Raw genomic sequence first — 20113 nt, forward strand, 5'->3', positions numbered from 1 at the left:
GCATAGCACAGGGAGATCAGCTCGGTGCTTTGTGACCACCTAGAGGGGTGGGATAGGAAGGGTGGGAGGGAGGCGCAAGAGGGAGGGGATATGGAGATATATGTATACATATAGCTGACTCACTTTGTTATACAGCAGAAACTAACACAACATTGTAAAGCAACTAAACTCCAATATAGATGTTAAAAAAAAAAAAGAACTAAAACTAAATGATGGTTATAAAGGAAACTGTGTGTTAAGTAATGGCTATATAGTCTGACAATGTAGGGAGAGTGCAACTACCCTAAATTAGGAAAGAATGGGGAGATTATGTGAAAACTAAAATAAATTCACTGATTATCTGATAGAAGTTAGCTGGGAGCATAATTTATTGGTACACACCTAATTGTTTGAACAATTTAAACAATTTTATATAGTCAAAAATACACAAGAGAGAGTGATATACCAATAAATACCAAAGAAAAAATAAAGGAAAATATGCCATATAGTGGAATATTTTATATATAAATGTGTGTATGTAAAGCAATATGGAATTGAAACCAAATATATCTCATATCGCCTAAAATAGCAAAAGACAGCTCTATGCTGTATATAAGAAACACATCTAAAATTTTAAGTGGGAGAGATTCAGAAAGGTTAAAAATAAAAGCATGGACAATAAGTAACAGAAAAATGCAAAATAAATAAAATTCAGTGGTCATGATGTTCATATTTGAAAAGGAAGAGTTCAGAACAAAAAGCATGAAAGGAGAAAAAGGAAACTTTAAAATGCTGAAGTTAAGAGTCACAACAAGAACACAGAAATGATTAAAATTTTTGTTCCCAGTAACACAGCAAAATCTTTCATAAAGTAGAAACTATAGAATATTCAAAGAGAATAGATAAAAACATATATCCAAAATTTATAATCTAGCATAGCTCTCTCAATCTAAGATCAAGTAGACAAAAAAATCTGTAGGGATGTAGAAGACCTAAACAACAAAAACAACAAGAGGACCTCATGGATACATGTCAAACTCCAAACCCCAATAGAAAATACATCTTCTTTGTAAAAGTAAACAAAACATCTATGAAAATTAAAATACGTGTGTCCACAAGAAATGATCAATTAATACCAAAATTAGAATACAGCATTCTATGACCAAAATGTTAATAAAAACAAAGAACTTTCTGCCTGAAAATTAAAAATATGCTATTAAACAACTCAGATTAAAAAAGAAATACAGGGCTTCCCTGGTGGTGCAGTGGTTGAGAGTCCGCCTGCCGATGCAGGGGACATGGGTTCGTGCCCCGGTCTGGGAGGATCCCACATGCCGCGGAGTGGCTGGGCCCGTGAGCCATGGCCGCTGAGCCTGCACGTCCGGAGCCTGTGCTCCGCAACGGGAGAGGCCACAACAGTGAGAGGCCCGCATAGCGCAAAGAAAAAAAAAGAAATACAAAACTACAGAATTTCCCTATAGTAACAATGAATACACAACATATATGAAACTGTAAGATAGGGCTAAAGCCATTATCAGAGGAAAATTCATAGCATAAATAAATATATCAATTAAATTGAACACAATGTTCCTTTTAAATGCAAATCAACTGATCCAGACCCTTCACCCCAACCCCCTCCTTTATAAGTTTCTCACACTCAGGACGTATCTACCTGCCCTAGCCACCCCAGGGCCACGTATCAGATAACTAGGGACAGCCCCTCTGCCCCAGAGCCTATGAAATTATTCAATCTAGCCAATCCTAACCCTAATAACACTGGCTTCATAATTATTTAATATTTTATTGAAGGTATAAATTAATACAGAGAAACAGCAGAAAGCAATTAGAGGCATGAGAACTGAAAAGGAAGAAGTAACACCTCTTTACTTGCAGATGATATCTAGCAAAACCCCCAAATTGATGGAACATTACTGCAAACATAAGAGAATTTGGAAAATAGTGAGTGATAAAAACCAACATACAAAAATTAATACCATTCATTTCCACTCTTGCAACTTGGAAAATACAACAACAAAAAAGGCTTCATTTACAAAAGTGGGGTTGGGGAGAAGGAGAAAGAGAAAGAGGCCAGACTTATGCAAAAATTTAGCAAGAGATGTCTAAAACTTAAGAAAACTATGAAAAATATCTGAAAAACACAAAACTAGACTTGAACAAATGAAAATATACAGGACATTCTTGGATAGGAAGACCCACATCATAAAGGTTAAAGTTCTTCCTAAGTTAACTTCTAAATAGAATACAATTCCAGTAAAAGTACCATTTTTTCCTAGAGCATTAAAAGTTGTTTTTAAAGCGCATTAGAAGGCATAAAAACAAGCAAGATTTGTCAGAATAACTGTGAAAAAGAATGAAGGAGATCTAGCACAACCAGATACTAAAAGATATCATAAAGCCTCAATACTTAAGTTGATGTGTTCTTCATGTTTGAACAGACATACAAACCAATAACGTAAAACAGAAAATCCAGACACAGATTTAACTGCTTATGGAATTTTTAGTATAAGAGGAAGTGGCTAAGAAATCAGTAAGGAAATGGACTTTTAAATGAAGGCTGTTGTCATAGAGCTACAAGTATAAAATTTGATACATTCCTCAACTATAAAACAGCAGAAATTCCATCAGAGACTTGAAATGTAAAAAATTATATAAGTACTCAAGGAAGCATGGGTGAATAGCTTTATTATCTGAATTGGAAAAAGTTCTCTAACTATAACACAAAATCCAGTAACGTAATTAAAAGATTGATAAATTTCATGATAATATTTTTGTGGGGTAAAACATTCAACAACTTAAGCCAGGTAAAAAGACAGATATACTGGGAAAATATGTTTGCAAATTATATCCTAAAAGTTTAGTTTTCTAAATGTAGAGAAAGCTTCTAAATATAGAAAGAAAAAAAGTCAACCCGAAAAGGAAAAAAAAAAAAAATATGGACCAGAGATATGGAAAAACAGTTCACCCAAAAAGAAATTCACATAACCCTTACTCATTTGAAAAGATGATCAATCTCTCTCATAACAAGGTAATAGGAACTTAAAGCTAAATGAGATATAATTTCAGCAAAAATCCAAAAGCTGCAAGGTTCTGAAGAAACAGGCATTTTCACATATTGCTGATAGGAATGCAAAATATAAATAAGCCCTCTGGAGAGGAATTTAACACTAGTAATCAAAAAAAAAATTTACATTTAGCCTCTGACTCAGCACCCTTTTCCAGGAATCTACCCCAAAGATGCCCTGGTAAAAACAGAACTTTTAACAAGGCTATCTATGGATGTATTGTTTGTAATAGCGAGAAAAGCAGAAACATACATCAGTAACAGACTGATTGAATATGCTTTCGAATATTCACTAGTGGACCATTATGCAGCTGTGAAAAGGAATAAGTAATCTCTCTTCATATTTCTATGCAGTGATTCCCAGTTTATACTGTACAGTAGAAAAAGCAAGGTAGAGAAAGTTACGTAAATTAATCTATTTATCTAAGTAAAGGGTCAGTACAAATACACACACATACATATACACACACATATACTTAAAAGTGGAAGGATTTAAAAAATGGAAGGATAGACCACAAACATTTGGTGGTTACTTAAAAGGGAAGACGAAAATAGGGTGAAGGACATGAGGATAGAAGCTAGATCTCCCTGGTTAAACCTTGTTTTTATACAGTTGACTTTGGAACCATGTAAATATTATACATAATTATAAAACTAAGTCAATTTTATAATAAAAGACAGTAGCTTAAAATTTGAAATAAATAAACCTAACTCAAATTGATGGTGTAACTATACAGAAAGGAATTATTTAGTTATACATACCCTAGACATATTTGCTTTAAGGGCAGAAAGAACTGTAAAAGAAATTTTGAAAACCTTAAACTATTTCTAGTAATCATAGTATAGATATTAGCGGTGATATTATTCTAAGACTGTTGTCTGAATTGTAAAGAAAATGAGTATACTAGTGTTTTATATAATGAGGTTTTTGACACGGGAAAAGAGAGTTACTGCTTATTTTCAAAACTATATATTTCCTCACTTGACTATCTGAATAAGCCTTTACATGATGCCCAGTGACCAACCCTGTCATAATTAACACCCCATTACCCAAATCACAGTCGCTTAATATTTTTCACGTAAAGAATCCAGGGCTCTTTGGAGAGAAGAATGATTTCAGATCTTGCAAGAAAATATTAAAGATTAATCTGGAAAATTGTGTAATATTAGAAAGCAAAAAGTTATCAAAATTACTGAAAAGATTCGGGAACCAACTTGATGAAGCTCCCATTAGCCAAAGATAGGAAAATTTGAACATCAGTAAGAATATTGAAACCAACTGAAACAAAAATATGTTTAAATCCACAAGTTCATAATGAATCTCAAAAAAAAAATATCTTGTTGGTCACCTTCAAAGAAGGTTAGGGAAGTGATTCATTATTTTGAAAAATAGTAAGTCAAAAGAGTGCATTAAGTGTTTACCTCAGAGTAGATAAACATATTTCAGAGTAGCCTTACAGTTAATGCAGTGCTGTTTCTCTTTATAGAAATATTCCAGCAAATAAAGAAGGAATGGTATATTAGAATACCACCATCTTATAATCCCTAATGAGTTAATGGATTTCATAATGATTACCAATGGCTGCTAACATAACAGAAGAGAAGAAAAATTCCTGACAGAAGTACTTAATACCACTTAAACACCACTGATAAAATGTTTGAACCTGAATCTGATCAAGCCTCTAGATATAACCATCAATTTACAAAAATACAAGGAACAAAGAAACATGGTAAAGGACATTATGGGATGAAATCAGCAAAGTCCACAGTATGAGAATCCAAAGTCACATGACCCAGCTTCTTTTGAAAAAAAAAATAATTGCAAGGAGGGAGGGAGTGGGAGGGAGAGAGAGCATAATTTATGAATTAAAAGATATTTAAGCAATATGTAAGCCAATTACACTGTACTGATCTTACTCAGATCCTGAAGCAAACTAACCTTGAAATAAATTGTGTACAACTAGAGAAACTCAATCATTAACTGGATAATTGATGATATTAAAGAACTGTTAAATTTTTGGACAATAATGCAATTGTCATTTTGTTCTAAAAATGAGCCCTCATCTGAGTGTGGAGAAAAGGGAACCACTGCACACTACTGATGGGAATGTAAATTAGTGCAGCCACTATGGAAAACAGTGTAGTGGTTCGTTAAAAAACTAAAAATAGAACTACTGTATGATCCGGCAATTCCACTCCTGGGTATATATATCCAGAAAAAAACAAAAACTTTAATGCAAAAATATACATGCACCCCAATGTTCATAGCAGCACTATTTACAACAGTCAAGATACGGAAACAACACAAGTGCCCATCGATAGATGACTGACTTAAGAAGATATATATACACAATGGAATATTACTCAGCCATAAAAAAGAAATATTGCCATTTGCAGCAACATAACATGGACGTAGAGAATATTATACTTAGTGAAGTAAGTCAGACAGAGATAGACAAATACTACAGTTTGTGGAATCTAAAAATAATACAAATGAACTTATTTACAAAAAAGAAACACAGTCACAGATATAGAAAACAAACTTATGGTTACCACAGGGGGAGAGGGAGGAAGGGATGGACAAATTAGGAATATGGGATTAACAGATACAAACTATTATACATAAAAGAGATAAGCACCAAGGATTTACTGTATAGCATAGGGAATTATATTCAATATTTTGTAATAACCTATAATAGAATATAATCTAAAAATATATAACTGAAACACTCTGCTGTACACCTGAAACTAACACAATATTGTAAATCAATTATGCTTCAATTAAAAAAGAAGAGCTCTCATCTTTTACAAAGACACACTGACATATTCACAGAAACTGATTATGATGCCTGAAAGTTTCTTCAAATTGATCTAGGGTGGGTGACGTATAGCTGAAATAAAATTGACCATGGGTTGATAAGAGTTGAAGCCTAACGGCAGGTTATGAGGGATCATTTTATTACTCTTTCTATATCTGTTTTAATTTGACATTTTGCATTTTAACAAGCTAAGGAAGAAGAAAAATCTACACAGCTTTTGCTGATTTTATTTTCAAGATTTATTCCTTTCCTCTGCCACAGCATTAACTCCCAGCTAGTTTGTAGAACTTATTAAAAATAATTCCTATTTTTATTCCTTTTATTATTAATTTTACTGTACTGGAGACAGAAATATACTGAACACCCATTTTTCTTCAGAACAATGCACTAAATGTGATGGAAACCATAAAACAGGAGCAGCCACTACCTCTTTCCTTGAGAACTTTGAAATCTACTAAGAAAAATAAGTATGTATGTAATAATCTAAATGGGAGAAGAATTTTAACAAGAATAGTTATATGTATAACTGAATCACTTTGCTGTATACCTGAAACTAACACAACATTGTAAATCAAATGAACTCCAATACAAAATAAAATTTTTTTAAAAAAGAAAAATAAGTATATAAATATTTTAGGATACTGATCTATAACCTTATTAATCACAGTCCTCATTTTTGCACAGTACATTGTATTACAAAATGTGTGACCTACTTATAATCTACTCCATTAGGACTATTGTGAAAGTTCAATGAGAATGTGTTAAAAGCACTCAGCATTGTACCTAGCACATAAGAAATGGTGGCTAAAACACCACCAATCCTTAATCCACGGGTCTTGTTACTAAAACATGGTACCATATTAACATGAAAATTTAGGAAATGCAAGGATGCACAACAGAAGACAGAGAATAGAGCAAACTGTTGTGCTGTTTAAACTGCAGGTAGTCCCTGGAAAAAGTGAATTCTGAACTGATGTTTTCTACAAAGGATGGATGTAGATTGCAGGAGAAGGACATCACTAACTGGAATATTACAAGAGTCAAGATACAGAGACCAGCTATAGCAAATAATTTAATGTAGTTATGTATACTGAAGTAAAGGAAAGTAATAAGAGGTAAAATTGGAGAGGTGGACGGGGGGGGGCAAAAAAGAGAAGGATGACATGCCTTGCAGACTCTGTTCAGGATCTGAAGATAACTATTTCAGGGAGAAGTATCAATACTTCTTCCCTACCCGTAAGATTTTCTTCAGTGTGAATCTAAAGCATGTATAGTATTTGACCCCTGGTTTCTCTTTACTCAATTACTCATTTCTTTTTTTGGAGGAATACTGCCCTCTGTGGTCGGTAAATTTAAGAATTAATTGGGACTGCTCAGTGCAGTTCTGCCCTTTTTTATCCCCCTCCCCTCAAGAAGCTGCCTACAGGGGTCCATACCATCTTGTACTCTTCACACGGAGAGTCTGGCACTGGTTCCACACTGCTTCCTCATACAGCCCCAAAGGTAGCCTTCAGCAGTGATGAAGGTGATACTTGGCCTTCATCTACCACCCCTCTGTTTTAGTTAAGACTTTATTCAGGACATGGGCTGAGAAGAGGATGCTAATTAGTAGGCCAACTCAAAGACTTCATTAATAATATGAGCAATAGGAACACACTAAAAGTCCTTCGATAGAGGAGATTTTAAAAAGCTTCAAGTAACTTATCCCAGCTATTTTTGTGGAAAGGAGCAGAGATAAGAACTAATTAAATTAATCTAGTTATAGGAAACAAGGACTGGGCCTACAAGTTTCTATTTTCTAAGACAGAGGCTGGCAAACTTTTTCAGGTAAAGGGCCAGATAAAAATATTTTAGGTTTTCTGGACCACATAACGGTTTTTGTGTAATTTTTTTAACCCTTTAAAAAAGTAAAAACTATCCTTAGCTAATGGGATGTACAAAAAAAGGCCATGGGTTATACACAAAAGAGACTGTGAGACATATTTAGCCCATGAGCCATAGTTAGTCCAACTTCTGTCAAGGGGCAATTCTTTTGAACAAGGGATTATGTCCTTGCAAAAACTATAAAACAAATTCCAGTAAGCAAAGATTAGCCAATTTCCGTCAATAAACTCGCTTAGTTAAAATCACTCTGGGGGGACTTCCCTGGTTGCACAGTGGTTAAGAATCTGCCTGCCAATGCAGGGGGCACAGGCTCGAGCCCTGGTCCTGGAAGATGCCACATGCCACAGAGCAACTAAGCCCATGCACCACAACTACTGAGCCTGCGCTCTAGAGCTCACAATCCACAACTACTGAGCCCACGCACTGCAACTACTGCAGGCTGCGTGCGTAGAGCCCGTGCTCCGCAACAAGAGAAGCCACTGCAATGAGAAGCCCGCAAATCGCAACAAAGAGTAGCCCCCGCTCGCCGTAACTAGAGAAAGCCCATGCACAGCAATGAAGACCCAACGCAGCCAATAAATAAATAAATTTATTTATTTAAAAAAAAACAAACCCACTCTGGGGCTCTGGCCCTTGCTTAGTAATAGAGTCAGTCCCTCAGATGTTGCTTTTAAAGCCCCTGTACATAATATACACACACATACACATTCTTACAATCACATAGGTTATTGATCAACAAAACAACAATTTTGGAAGCTTGCATATGTGCAATGCTCTGCTAGGAAAGCTTCACTCTTCTCATTGTTGACTAATGCTGACCATCACCTTACGTAGCATTGTGCTGCTAGAGAATTGTAATTTACCTGCTGGTTCAAATGCAAAGTAAAAGAGACTAAATACCACATAAGAAATGAAGATGCAGGGGGACCTTGAAGATGGCGGAAGAGTAAGACGCGGAGATCATCTTCCTCCGCACAGATACACCAGAAATACATCTACACGTGGAACAACTCCTACAGAACACCTACTGAAGGCTGGCAGAAAACCTCAGACCTCCCAAAAGGCAAGAAACCCCCCCACGTACCTGGGTAGGGCAAAAGAAAAAAGAATAAACAGAGACAAAAGGATAGGGACGGGACCTGCACCAGTGGGAGGGAGCTGTGAAGGAGGGAAGGTTTCCACACACTAGGAAGCCCCTTCGCGGGCGGAGACCGCGGGAGGCAGAGGGGGGAGTTTCGAAGCCGTGAAGTGCACAGCAACAGGGGTGCGGAGGGCAAAGCGGGGAGATTCCCGCACAGAGGATCGGTGCCGACCGGCACTCAGCAGCCCGAGAGGCTTGTCTGCTCACCCGCCGAGGCGGGGGGGGGGGGGGGCTGCGAGCTGAGGCTCTCGGTCGGAGCGCAGGGAGAGGACTGGGGTTGGCGGCTTGAACATAGCCTGAAGGGGTTAGTGCACCACGACTAGCTGGGAGGGAGTCCGGGGGAAAAGTCTGCACCTGCCGAAGAGGCAAGAGACTTTTTCTTCCCTCTTTGTTTCCTGGTGCGCAAGGAGAGGGGTTTAAGAGCGCTGCTTAAAGGAACCCCAGAGACGGGCGCGAGCCACGGCTAAAAGCGCGGACCCCAGAGACGGGCGGGAGACGCTAAGGCTGCTGCTGCCACCACCAAGGGGCCTGTGTGCGAGCACAGGTCACTCTCCACAACCCTCTTCCGGAGAGCCTGTGCAGCCCGCCACTGCCAGGTTCCCGGGATCCAGCGACAACTTCCCTGGGAGAACGCATGGCGGGCCTCAGGCTGGTGCAACGTCACGCCGGCCTCTGCCGCCGCAGGCCCGCCCCGCATGCAGTGTACCTCCCTCCCCGCGGCCTGAGTGCGCTAGAGCCCCCGAATCAGCGGCTCCTTTAACCCCGTCCTGTATGAGCAAAAAACAGACGCCCTCCAGCGACCTACACACAGAGGCAGGGCCACATCCAAAGCTGAGCCCCTGGGAGCTGTGAGAACAAAGAAGAGAAAGGGAAATCTCTCCCAGCAGCCTCAGAAGCAGCGGATTAAAGCTCCACAATCAACTTGATGTACCCTGCATCTGTGGAATACATGAATAGACAACGATTCACCCGAAATTGAGGAGGTGGGCTTCGAGAGCAAGATCTATGATTCTTTCCCCTTTTCCTCTTTTTGTGAATGTGTATGTGTATGCTTCTGTGTGAGATCTTGTCTGTATAGCTTTGCTTCCACCATTTGTCCTAGGGTTCTATCCATCCATGGTATTTTTTTAAAATTTTTTTCTTAATAATTAATTTTAATAACTTTATTATACTTTACCTTCTTTCTTTCTTTCTTTCCTTTTCTTTCTTTCCTTCCTTCCTTCCCTCCTTTACACAACGAATCATCATAAATTGAGGAGGTGGTCCCTGAGAGCAAGATTTATGATTTTTTCCCCTTTACCTCTTTTTGTGAGGGTGTATCTGTATGCTTCTGTTTAAGATTTTCTCTGTACAGCTTTGCTTCCAACATTTGTCCTAAGGTTCTATCCGTCCCTTTTTGTTTTTTCTAAATAATTATTTTTAATTCAATAACTTTATTATACTTTATATTATTCTACTGTATCTTCTTTCTTTCTGTCTTTTTTCCTTCCTTCCCTCCTTCCTTCCTTCCTCCCTCCCTCCTTTCTTCTTGCCTTCTTTGCTTTCTTTCTTTCTTCCTTCCTTCCCTCCTTTCTTTCTTTCTTCATACTTCTACTAATTCTCTCTACTTTTTCTCCCTTTTATTCTGAGCCATGTGGATGAAAGGCTCTTGGTGCTCCAGCCGGGAGTCAGGGCTCTGCCTCTGAGGTGGGAGAGCCAACTTCAGTACCCTGGTCAACAAGAGACCTCCCAGCTCCACATAATATCAAACGGCGAAAATCTCCCAGAGACCTCCATCTTAACACCAGCACCCAGCTTCACTCAACGACCAGCAAGCTACAGTGCTGGACAACCTATGCCAAACAACTAGCAAAACAGGAACACAACCCCACCCATTAGCAGAGAGGCTGCCTAAAATCATAATGAGTCCACAGACACCCCAAAACACACCACCAGACGTGAACCTGCCCACTAGAGAGACAAGATCCAGCCTCATCCACCAGAACATAGGCACTAGTCCCCTCCACCAGGAAGCCTACACAACCCACTGAACCAACCTTAGCCACTGGAGACAGACATCAAAAACAGCGGGAACTACGAACCTGCAGCCTGCAAAAAGGAGACCCCAAACACAGTAAGATAAGCAAAATGAGAAGACAGAAAAACACACAGCAGATAAAAGAGCAAGATAAAAATGCACCAGACCTAACAAATGAAGAGGAAATAGGCAATCTACCTGAAAAAGAATTCAGAATAATGATAGTAAGGATGATCCAAAATCTTGGAAATAGAAGGGACAAAATGCAAGAAACAGTTAACAAGGACCTAGAAGAAATAAAGATGAAACAAGCAACGATGAACAACACAATAAATGAAATTAAAAATACTCTAGATGGGATCAATAGCAGAATAACTGAGGCAGAAGAACGGATAAGTGACCTGGAAGATAAAATAGTGGAAATAACTACTGCAGAGCAGAATAAAGAAAAAAGAAAAGAAAATGAAAAGAACTGAGGACAGTCTCAGAGACCACTGGGACAACATTAAATGCACCAACATTAGAATTATAGGGGTTCCAGAAGAAGAAGAGAAAAAGAAAGGGACTGAGAAAATATTTGAAGAGATTATAGTTGAAAACTTCCCTAATATGGGAAAGGAAATAGTTAATCAAGTCCAGGAAGCACAGAGAGTTCCATACAGAATAAATCCAAGGAGAAATATGCCAAGACACATATTAATCAAGCTGTCAAAAATTAAATACAAAGAAAGCATATTAAAAGCAGCAAGGGAAAAACAACAAATAACACACAAGGGAATCCCCAAAAGGTTAACAGCTGATCTCACAGCAGAAACCTTACAAGCCAGAAGGGAGTGGCAGGACATACTGAAAGTGATGAAGGAGAAAAACCTGCAACCAAGACTACTCTACCCAGCAATGATCTCATTCAGATTTGATGGAGAAATTAAAAGCTTTACAGACAAGCAAAAGCTGAGAGAGTTCAGCACCACCAAACCAGCTTTACAACAAATGCTAAAAGAACTTCTCTAGGCAAGAAACACAAGAGAAGGAAAAGACCTATAATAATGAACCCAAAACAATTTAGAAAATGGGAATAGGAACATACATATCGATAATTACCTTAAATGTAAATGGACTAAATGCTCCCACCAAAAGACACAGATTGGCTGAATGGATACAAAAACAAGACCCTTATATATGCTGTCTACAAGAGACCCACTTCAGACCTAGAGACACATACAGACTGAAAGTAAGAGGATGGAAAAAGATATTCCATGCAAATGGAAACCAAAAGAAAGCTGGAGTAGCAATTCTCATATCAGACAAAATAGACTTTAAAATAAAGACTATTAGAAGAGACAAAGAAGGACACTACATAATGATCAAGGAATCAATCCAAGAAGAAGATATAACAATTATAAATATTTATGCACCCAACATAGGAGCACCTCGATACATAAGGCAAATATTAACAGCCATAAAAGGGGAAATCGACAGTAACACATTCATAGTAGGGGACTTTAACACCCCACTTTCACCCATGGACAGATCATCCAAAATGAAAATAAATAAGGAAACACAAGCTTTAAATGATACATTAAACAAGATGGACTTAATTGATATTTACAGGACACTCCATCCAAAAACAACAGAATACACATTTTTCTCAAGTGCTCATGGAACATTCTCCAGGATAGAGCATATCTTGGGTCACAAATCAAGCCTTGGTAAATTTTAAAAAATTGAAATTGTATCAAGTATCTTTTCTGACCACAACGCCATGAGACTAGACATCAATTACAGGAAAAGATCTGTAAAAAGTACAAACACATGGAGGCTAAACAATACACTACTTAATAATGAAGTGATCACTGAAGAAATCAAAGAGTAAATTAAAAAATACCTAGAAACAAATGACAATGGAGACACAACGACCCAAAACCTATGGGATGCAGCAAAAGCAGTTCTAAGGGGGAAGTTTATAGCAATACAAGCCCACCTTAAGAAGCAGGAAACATCTCGAGTAAACAACCTAACCTTGCACCTCAAGCAATTAGAGAAAGAGAACAAAAAAAACCCAAAGCTAGCAGAAGGAAAGAAATCATAAAAATCAGATCAGAAATAAATGAAAAAGAAATGAGGGAAACAATAGCAAAGATCAATAAAACTAAAAGCTGGTTCTTTGAGAAGATAAACAAAATAAGATAAACCACTAGCCAGACTCATCAAGAAAAAAAGGGAGAAGACTCAAACCAATAGAATTAGAAATGAAAAAGGAGAAGTAACAACTGACACAGCAGGAATAAAAAAGATCATGAGAGATTACTACAAGCAACTCTATGCCAATAAAATGGACAAACTGGAAGAAATGGACAAATTCTTAGAAATGCACAACCTGCCAAGACTGAATCAGGAAGAAATAGAAAATATGAGCAGACCAATCACAAGCACTGAAATTGAAACTGTGATTAAAAATCTTCCAACAAACAAAGGCCCAGGACCAGATGGCTTCACAGGCGAATTCTATCAAACATTTAGAGAAGAGCTAACACCTATCCTTCTCAAACTCTTCCAAAATATAGCAGAGGGAGGAACACTCCCAAATTCCTTCTACGAGGCCACCATCACCTTGATACCAAAACCAGACAAGGATGTCACAAAGAAAGAAAACTACAGGCCAATATCACTGATGAACGTAGATGCAAAAATCTTCAACAAAATACTAGCAAACAGAATCCAACAACACATTAAAAGGATCATACACCATGATCAAGTGGAGTTTATTCCAGGAATGCAAGGATTCTTCAATATATGCAAATCTATCAATGTGATAAACCATATTAACAAATTGAAGGAGAAAAACCATATGATCTTCTCAATAGATGCAGAGAAAGCTTTCAACAAAATTCAACACCCATTTATGATAAAATCCCTGCAGAAAGTAGGCATAGAGGGAACCTTCCTCAACACAATAAAGGCCATATATGACAAGCCCACAGCCAACATCATCCTCAATGGCGAAAAACTGAAAGCATTTCCACTAAGATCAGGAACAAGACAAGGTTGCTCACTCTCACCACTCTTATTCACCATAGTTTTAGAAGTTTTAGCCACAGCAATCAGAGAAGAAAAGGAAATAAAAGGAATCCAAATCGGAAAACAAGAAGTAAAGCTGTCACTGTTTGCAGATGACATGATACTATACATAGAGAATCCTAAAGATGCTACCAGAAAACTATTAGAGCTAATCAATGAATTTGGTAAAGTAGCAGGATACAAAATTAATGCACAGAAATCTCTGGCATTCCTATATACTAATGATGAAAAATCTGAAAGTGAAATCAAGAAAACACTCCCATTTACCATTGCAACATAAAGAATAAAATATCTAGGAATAAACCTACCTAAGGAGACAAAAGACCTGTATGCAGAAAATTATAAGACACTGATGAAAGAAATTAAAGATGATACAAATAGATGGAGAGATATACCATGTTCTTGGGTGGGAAGAATCAACATTGTGAAAATGAGTCTACTACCCAAAGCCATCAACAGATTCAATGCAATCCCTATCAAACTACCACTGGCATTTTTCACAGAATTAGAACAAAAAATTTCACAATTTGTATGGAAACACAAAAGACCCCGAATAGCCAAAGCAATCTTGAGAACGAAAAATGGAGCTGGAGGAATCAGGCTCACTGACTTCAGACTATACTACAAAGCTACAGTAATCAAGGCAGTATGGTACTGGCACAAAAACAGAAAGATAGATCAATGGAACAGGATAGAAAGCCCAGAGATAAACCCACACACCTATGGATGCCTTATCTTTGATAAAGGTGGCAGGAATGTACAGTGGAGAAAGGACAGCCTCTTCAATAAGTGGTGCTGGGAAAACTGGACAGGTACATGTAAAAGTATGAGATTAGATCACTCCCTAACACCATACACAAAAATAAGCTCAAAATGGATTAAAGACCTAAATGTAAGGCCAGAAACTATCAAATTCTTAGAGGAAAACATAGGCAGAACACTCTGACATAAATCACAGCAAGATCCTTTCTGACCCACCTCCTAGAGTAATGGAAATAAAAACAAAAATAAACAAGTTGTACCTAATGAAACTTCGATGCTTTTGCACAGCAAAGGAAACCATAAACAAGACCAAAAGACAACCCTCAGAATGGGAGAAAGTATTTGCAAATGAAGCAACTGACAAACGATTAATCTCCAAAATTTACAAGCAGCTCATGCAGCTCAATATTAAAAACACAAACAACCCAATCCAAAAATGGGCAGAAGACCTAAATAAACATTTCTCCAAAGAAGATATACAGTCTGCCAACAAACACATGAAAGAATGCTCAACATCATTAATCATTAGAGAAATGCAAATCAAAACTACAATGCGATATCATCTCACACCAGTCAGAATGGCCATCATCAAAACATCTAGAAACAATAAATGCTGGAGACGGTGTGGAGAAAAGGGAACACTCTTGCACTGCTGGTGGGAATGTGAATTGGTTCAGCCACTATGGAGAACAGTATGGAGGTTCCTTAAAAAACTACAAATAGAACTACCATATGACCCAGCAATCCCACTACTGGGCATATACCCTGAGAAAACCAAAATTCAAAAAGAGTCATGTACCAAAATGTTCATTGCAGCTCTATTCACAATAGCCCGGAGATGGAAACAACCTAAGTGCCCATCATCGGATGAATGGATAAAGAAGATGTGGTACATATATATGATGGAATATTACTCAGCCATAAGAAGAAACGAAATTGAGCTATTTGTAATGAGGTGGATAGACCTAGAGTCTGTCATACAGAGTGAAGTAAGTCAGAAAGAAAAAGACAAATACCGTATGCTAACACATATATATGGAATTTAAGAAAAAAAATGTCATGAAGAACCTAGGGGTAAGACAGGGATAAAGACACAGACCTACTGGAGAACGGACTTGTGGATATGGGGAGGGGGAAGGGTGAGCTGTGACAGGGCGAGAGAAAGTCATGGACATATATACACTAACAAACGTAAGGTAGATAGCTAGTGGGAAGCAGCCGCATGGCACAGGGATATCAGCTCGGTGCTTTGTGACCGCCTGGAGGGGTGGGATAGGGAGGGTCGGAGGGAGGGAGACGCAAGAGGGAAGAGATATGGGAACATATGTATATGTATAACTGATTCACTGTTAAAAAGCAGAAACTAACACGCCATTGTAAAGCAATTATACCCCAATAAAGATGTTAAAAAAAAAAAGAAAAAAAAAAGAAATGAAGATGCAGAAAGGCATAAACTTTATAGTATTATTTTCTTCTGCCAACGTCTTTAGTATAGATGGAACTTTTATATCAAGCTGGATATAAAACATGCAATTTCTTATACTTTCATTCACATAAATTTTAAAAGTAGTCTCTCTTCTTGCACAGCTATAGTCATTGCATGTAAAAGAAGTTTTTGATACCAAAGAACCAAGACAACATGTCCCAGAGGGGTTGTTTTTTTTAAACCACTGTCTTTCTAAGGGATTTGCACCCTGCAAAACTGGATGTTTAACTGCAGTTATTTATGATTTATCAGTGTTAAAATGCCTATGGGCTAAATACAAGAAAATAACTTCAGTGTTTTTTATTATTCTCTCAGTCTCATAACTCATATTTGAAGAAATTGAATCTCACATTCCCTTTAGAATTTACCCTTCAGCCAAGACCAAGATTAGAGAAATTTCAGACTGAAGAAAAAGAAACTCTTCAGAAGGTTTAGAGAAATGAACAAAGGAGGGTCCTAACACAAAGCTTTTGTAACCTTAATAAATATATAGAGACTCATGTGTGTACTTTCCCTAAGGGTTGGACACCTTTTGCAGAGAAGAGCCCCTTAGAACTTCTAGTGTCTCCATATGTATTATAGGGAATAAGGAATATCACCTTTTTTTTTTTTTTTTCTGCGGTACGTGGGCCTCTCACTGTCGTGGCCTCTCCTGTTGCAGAGCACAGGCTCCGGACACGCAGGCTCAGCGGCCATGGCTCACGGGCGCAGCCGCTCCGCGGCATGTGGGATCTTCCCAGACCGGGACACGAACCTGCGTCCCCTGCATCGGCAGGCAGACTCTCAACCACTGCACCACCAGGGAAGCCCCATCACCTTTGTTTTAATTAATAGGCTTTTTTGAGCAGCTTTAAGTTTATAGAAAAATTAAGTATAGAGAATTCCCATATACCTTCTCTCCTTACCCCAAAACACACAGTTTCCCCTATTATTAATACATTGCATTAGTGTGGAACATTTGTTACAATTGATAAACAATATTGATATATAATTATTAGCTAAAATCCATAGTTTACATTAGGGCCCACTCTTTGTGTTGTATAGTTCTATAGGTTCTGAGAAATGCAGTGTCATACATCCACCTTTATTATATCATACAGAATAGTTTCACTGCCCTAAAAAAGCCCTGGGCTTCACCTATTCCCCTCCTCCGCCTCCTCCTCCCCATGAATCCCTGGCAACCACTGACCTTTTTACTGTCTCCATAGTTTTGCTTTTTCCTGAATGCTGTATAGTTGGAATCACACAGTCTGTAGCCCTTTCATACTGGCATCCTTCACTTATCAATATTGCATTGAAGTTTTTTCCATGTCTTTTCATGGTTTGATAGGTCATTTCTTTTTATTACTAGCTCTTGTTAAGACAGAAAAAGTAATTCCCAAAGAATTTAAGGTCTTACCAAAAAGTCATTGATTGAAGGATATACAATAATTCTAGGTGAATAGGTGGAGCTTACAAGTAGGGTACACCGTTACCTGCCAAAACTTGTTTTCACAGGTTCTTCATTCAAGTAGTTGATACACAATTTTGTTAGAATTTCCAAATATAACAGTATCCCCAAAATAATGAAAAATGGCAGAAATATAGTTAATACACATTGTCTCTCATTCCAGGTTATGATCAAAGTCAAGCATCGCCAGAGCAGAGAGACATAAAGGAGATACATGTGCCTATTTTCAGAGATGTGTCCATTTGCAAATAGGTACAAATAGGCTCTGAAAGTGGAAAAACAACCCATTTTTAATTATGTCTGTGCTATTGTAGAATCCTCACCATCATGTAAAGGAGCTCCATGTTGTGCAGCTTGTATCTCAACACATATTGGTGGAACAAGCACAGGATACTAGTTCCTATTCTGATACTTACTAGTTCTGATTTCAACAAGTCACCTTTCCTCTGTGAGCTTCAGGACCTTCATCTGTAGTGTGGAGAAAAGTGTTCCCCTCCTGACTCCGAGCTATTGTGAGGATCAAAGGGGACTGAGATGAATAGAGGAGATAAAGGTGATGCGGGGGCAACACTGACAAACCTCTAAAAGGTTTACTCTGTTGCTGTTGTAGTAATAATGTTAATAGTGTTGTTATTTGACTCCCCATCCTAACCCCTCTTCTATTCCCTGGCACTCAGCCCAGATAAGATGTTGTCAGGGAGATCATCATAAAGGAACCTGCTTAAGCAGGGAAACAAAAGACCCTCTAAACTAGAAAGTAAATCAGCATCATAGGAAAGGATAATAAGTTATGCATCAGAAAAGAAAGTGTCAAAACCTTTCTAAAAGGAAAATTGTCCGTGGTTGCAATGCGTAGACCCGATATGAACCACTAGGCTTCCAAGATAGCAGACTGGTAGGAAAGGCAGAACACACCTCCTGGTGGCTGAAGGGCAAAGAAGTATCACAACCTAAAAGTCTTCTGCAGGACACTTCACAGCAGCAAGAAAAGGGGGGCATCCTGGCTGAATGCTGAAATGTGGTTAAACCTGGTTTCCTCTTCACTCTAGCTGCAGAATTGCACTGCTCTAACTGGCCCAACAGAGAGCCAACAGTTGAAAGCACAACTCTCCTTAAGTGAGATTGACTCAGATAATCCAAGATGGTCACAGTAACTAAAACAAATTAATTCCTTCCCTTTGGTTTCCTTGGTAGGGGAGGGGTAGGAAGTGTTCCTAACAAAATGACAACAGAGGAATAGCAAACTGTTTAGAACACCCCCACCCCTCTAAAACAGAAAGTCATTGTTAGCCAGAAGGAAGATTTATCTTTGCTGTTTTGGTCTATGATGCTTAGAAATGAAGCTAAAAATCATAGCCTTAACAAATCTAGGAGAGAGCCCAACAGGCGCCAAGCACACCAGGTCAACATGATATCTGGTGTATGTCTGTGCCAAAAAGATATAACTTTACTCTCAAATGCATGTATAACCAAATACTGAAGGTAAATACTGATAGTCTACAAACACCTTCTAAAAACAAAGGTAAGAGTTCTAGTCAAAATAGTAGAAATTTATACTTGAATAAGCCATCTGTACTCCAAACACAGAGAAACAGAGTATTAAAATAAAGAAATGAACAGAGATAGACACAAAACCTAGATAAACACCTCTTTTTAGTGGAAATAAAACAAAATCAAAAAGCAATAAAAACAACGGAGGCCCTGGCCCTGCTGAGTTCTGGTCACAGCGACTGCTCTCGAAGTTCAGCCCTTATTTAAGAAGGTTCCCCTATGAAAAGGGGAACCTGGCTCACTGTTTGAGGACAGGTGCTGGAGGTGCCATCTTAATACAGTCTTCAGCAAGGGAGCTAAACGAAAACCGTTACCAGCTACCACCTATGGCTTTGATTTTGAGCAAGCTGTGGGATGAGGAAGGTAAAAGGTCACAGACAGAATCTAAAGATCAGGGAAATGAATCAAGCCACACGCTGACTCTGCGACTAGATCTGAAACATCCTATCACATGGGACAAGGAGCCCTGAAATGACAATAAAAACAGAATTATAGGCTAACAATCCAGGGAATAAGAGAAAGTGAGAAGGGGTAGAAAAAAATTTGCCACAAGGGTTAGAACAAAACAAAACCACACATAACATCAAAACACAGGAGCGGTACCTCACTACACAATTTTATGAAAACCACATGTGGGTAATTTCTTCAAATTTCTTATCTAATTCATGAATTCTGCTGTTTAAACCATTCGTTGTGTTTTTTAGTTAAATAGTAAGGTAAAAATGTTAAGAAATGAGGACAGAATGACAAGTTCTGACTGAATTTCAGAAGGACATTCAGTACTTTTATTCATAGAGAACCAGAGGTCTGTATTATCTGATTCACCTGAGAACCTCTGAGCCATTTTCAACTTAGCCCTTCAAT

This window comes from Delphinapterus leucas, chromosome 8 (genome assembly GCF_059928025.1).
Source record: "Delphinapterus leucas isolate spDelLeu-1000000601 "Yukka" chromosome 8, BTC_Dleu_Yukka2, whole genome shotgun sequence".
Lineage (NCBI taxonomy): Eukaryota > Metazoa > Chordata > Mammalia > Artiodactyla > Monodontidae > Delphinapterus > Delphinapterus leucas.